Raw genomic sequence first — 4,061 nt, forward strand, 5'->3', positions numbered from 1 at the left:
ATTGAGGTAGTGTCATTGAGGTGAAGTCATTGAGGTAGGGTCATTGAGGTGAAGTCATTGATGTAGGGTCATTGAGGTAGTGTCATTGAGGTGAAGTCATTGAGGTAGGGTCATTGAGGTGAAGTCATTGAGGTAGGGTCATTGAGGTAGTTTCATTGAGGTAGGGTCTTTGAGGTGGGGTTAGTAAGGTGGGGTTAGTGGGGTGTTTTAGCTGAGGAATTGTCAAATTAAATGACATTAAAGCTGTGTCCTAATTTATGGGTTGCACGTGATAGGCCACACGTTGGCCACACCCTACATGGGATTTTAGGTCACTGATGTAGCCAGTAMAAATGGCTGTGAAATGAGATGGTGTYGTCTACTGACGACATATTTTTGCACAGCCACATGTCCCATTACCATGGTGAAACGTTTGATATCACATTTCCTTTACATAAAATGCAGTATTATTAAAGCAATGTTACATGTAAATAAATAAAAAGGCATTAATGATTTGGGTTAAGCTCCAGTATCAGTACTTGTAATTGCATTTTATATAATATCTGATTGCAGCAAAAAATTTCATCAGCTAAGGTACTAAACTTACATTTAAACCCTAAAACCTCTGCTGTCTTCGTTTTTCTGTTTAACTTGCTAATGACACAAGGAATTCTGAGATTCCATTGGCCATGTAGGCTACTAAGATGRAGCCTACATTTTTGAGGTTTTGTTGGCCACATGAGTAGGTGCCTAATTGAAACAGCCTACGGCGTCGGGTAGTGACGTAAGCAACCGACAAATGTGCCCTACTTCCACTGTGACAACTGAATTGAGACACAACCAAAACCATGGATGTGTTAACTGACGTTGAACTGTGTTGGCCATTTTGAATTGGGTTGACTCCACAGACAGTTTTAGATCTAATGATTAAGTCTTATTAAAATCTYTCTCTTGGTTCATGAGATATTTTACTAACAGGCTCACTGACATTTGGTGCATTTGTCTCATTAATTTCAGCTGCATTCACACTCAAGTTGAACAGGAAGTACTTCAATTAAAATTTAAACAGGAAGTACTTAAGAGCACATATCAGCTCACATTACATTTAGAAGGAAACATGCTCACTTTTTACCACAGATARTAGATTCTGGACTAGTTGATAAAATTTTACTTAAAATTTAGTTATTTAAAAATATTTTAGGAACTCTTTTTGCTCCAGTTTTTATTTGTTTAGAATCTGACAGGAGAGAGCTGGGCAGCTCATTAGTTGCTCAGTTTTTCTCATCTGCTCACATTGTATTGGTGTGTCAAAGCTCAGACACACATTCTTACACAAACATACTGTTCTCATCCCAGTTTTAGTTTTCAGTTTTTACCTTTCAGAGATCACTTCAGGGGCAGCATGGTGGGGCAGGGGTTAACTCTAGCTTCCTCTCACAGGCCCAAAACACGCATGTTAGGACTTTTTGCCACTGTAAAAAAACATCCACAGGTGAGTAAAATGATGATGGACCCCACCTCTTGCACAAGGATCAGCTCCCCTGCAAACCAAAGTAGAAAAAGCAGTAAAGAAAATGGAGGTAAACCACTTCAGTATGTCCCCTTTTTCCTATAACAGCATCTTTTTTGTTGCTGTAATCATTGCGATCTGAGCTAACATAAAACTCCTCCCCTGACATGCCTTCATTTAAATATGAAAACATGTTACCCATCACATCAAACTGAGGACTAAGACAGTTTTGGTCAAAATGACTTAAGCACTTTTTCATATTTCTGCTGTTAAAGAAACATTTTGATGTCTGGATCATCTTGATATGAGTGGTTCCAGAGATATCCATTGATTTMTCTTCCTAATCAAGATAACTTGTTGATATTTGGTCTAAATCCTKTTTGTAGGTTATTCTAATCTAGAGAAAACACACTGGTTTCCATTTCCTGTTTCTACACAAGACCACCAAGTGCACTCTAGCTGTGTCTGTCTCTGTGAATGCAGTTCATCCTCATTTTGTGGTTAATTAGGGGAATTTTGACTGTGGAGTTTATTGTTGTGCAGTCAGTCTTGTTGTATCACAAACAGTTTCACTTGGCATTCGTTCCATTGACAGAACAGAAACAAACTAAACAAACGTGATGAGTTTACATGACCTAATGCAGAGTTCCTTCARATTGTCTTGTGTTCTAAGCTTTCCAGTGAGTGCATTTATGTTTTGTTCTGTTGCMGTAATGGCTTCTTGCCACTAGATGGCGGTGCTGTTACAGTGTAGGGCAGAAGAGACAGTYTTGAAAACTGCAGAGGGAGTGTATGGCCTGGTACCAATACTTGCYCTTCCACCTTTGTGTACTTCAAACGTACATTCCCGCTGAAGGGTTTGAGTGTGTAGCATGTCACAATTTTCCAGAGTGGTCTTTTGCTCTGTCCCCTTTTCACCTTTAATCCGCACTTTGGCTAGGCCTGCATCCAATGCAGACTTTGAGGAAGTGTATTACACTCAATATATGTATGTGATGTTTTAAATMAAAAGGCAAAAATACAGCAATGTCCACTGAGCACCTTCCAGCCTAGCGGTGGCMGTAATGCATTTAAATTTGTCTGCCAATAAAATCAAAAGAAAAAGAAGAAAGTCCACCAACCATCTGCTGTATGCACCTTCTCCTAAAAATAATTGCTTGTTGTAGTTGTACTATCATTTTTAGCAGTACAAATACCAAAACAGTGACCTGTRCTGCCATTTTGGATGTTGCAGTCACGACGCAGAGGCGATGATTAAACCTATACTGTCCCAACTCTCCAGTTTTTCCTCTCTTGTAATCTGCGCACTCGAACCGTTATGATCACTTTGACTGAGTGCACACTTCAAAGAGGGGCGTAGTATTGGAACCAGGCCTATGACTGAAATGAATTTTGTGATGGCATCTGGTGACTTGGCACCTTCTGCTGTAATAAAGTTTGTAAAATTTTACTGCTGCCTACTTTTTCATACCGTCAAAAACAAAATTATCAATGAGCGGTTCACCGTCATACCTGCTTCATGCTTMTGAGCCTCAGGTAACTTTTACAGCAGAGGTGCCCAAAGTGGGGCCCACGGGCCAAAATTGGCCCGCCGAGKCATTTGATTTGGCCCACCAGCAGTTGTCCTGGTTACTAGATTGTAATTATGTTAAGATTAAATATAAAATACAAGTAACTACAAGAGACATTTAGGTTATATTTAAGCCCATATATAGATTTGCACACCTTATAAGACCCCATATACTTAAATTTTAAATTAGGAAAAGTCCCATGAGCCTTTGCTACCTTAGCATGTGTTGAATTTTCTCCATGTCCATGGGCTGAAATAAAAAAACTAAAGAATGTGGGCAACCACACTGGCTGCTAGCTTAATCATAAAAAATATWTAACAACTTTACTTAAGTATTTGCATTTCTTGTATTATTGCATTTGGCCCGCAGCTATCAGATTYATTTTAATTTTGGCCCTCTCAAGTGAAATGTTTGGGCACCCCTGTTTTACAGCATAGCATCATTGAACAATTATGCTCATCATAAATGCTTCTGGAGATGACTGGCCGAATGAAAGATGACGTGTCGTTTTATTACACCATGTGTGTAACATGTCAATGAAACCACAAACCCATATGACACTTCTGTACTTGGAGCAGGGACTCGGTGGACCCTGATATGAGGGAGATCTAAAAAAAAACTCCTTCTGCCTTTTCCTCCTGTTTTAAAGGACAGAAATTGACCCACCTCAGCCCAGAGGTCTGTCTTCTCTCTGTCCTGTGGTAAAACATCAGTCAGCTTCCTCCCCTGCTGTTCCAGCACCATCTCCTCTCATCAATTTTGCAAACAGGGTAAGTACATGTAGCCATCCTGCCCTCTGAGACCAGCAGAGCTGATGTTTCCCTGCAGATGTAGATGACTGGGCAGTGGGGGGTGGAGGCGGGGTTGTGGGGTTGGGAGGGTGTGTGTTTGTTTATCTTCACACCTGACTCAGTTGTTGAAAACAAATGTGTTTATACACACAGAGAGTATTGTGTGTGTGTGTGTGTGTGTGTGTGTGTGTGTGTGTGTGTGTGTGTGTG

The 4,061-nt window shown here is 40.3% G+C and overlaps 1 protein-coding gene across 1 annotated transcript in view; it reads left to right on the forward strand.

The window, feature by feature from the left end:
• Positions 1–4,061, forward strand: part of LOC106519278 (ladderlectin) — a 50,242-nt gene that overhangs the window by 2,992 nt on the left and 43,189 nt on the right. The gene's annotated exons all lie outside the window — the stretch shown is intronic.

This window comes from Austrofundulus limnaeus, unplaced genomic scaffold (genome assembly GCF_001266775.1).
Source record: "Austrofundulus limnaeus strain Quisiro unplaced genomic scaffold, Austrofundulus_limnaeus-1.0 Scaffold74, whole genome shotgun sequence".
Taxonomy (NCBI): domain Eukaryota; kingdom Metazoa; phylum Chordata; class Actinopteri; order Cyprinodontiformes; family Rivulidae; genus Austrofundulus; species Austrofundulus limnaeus.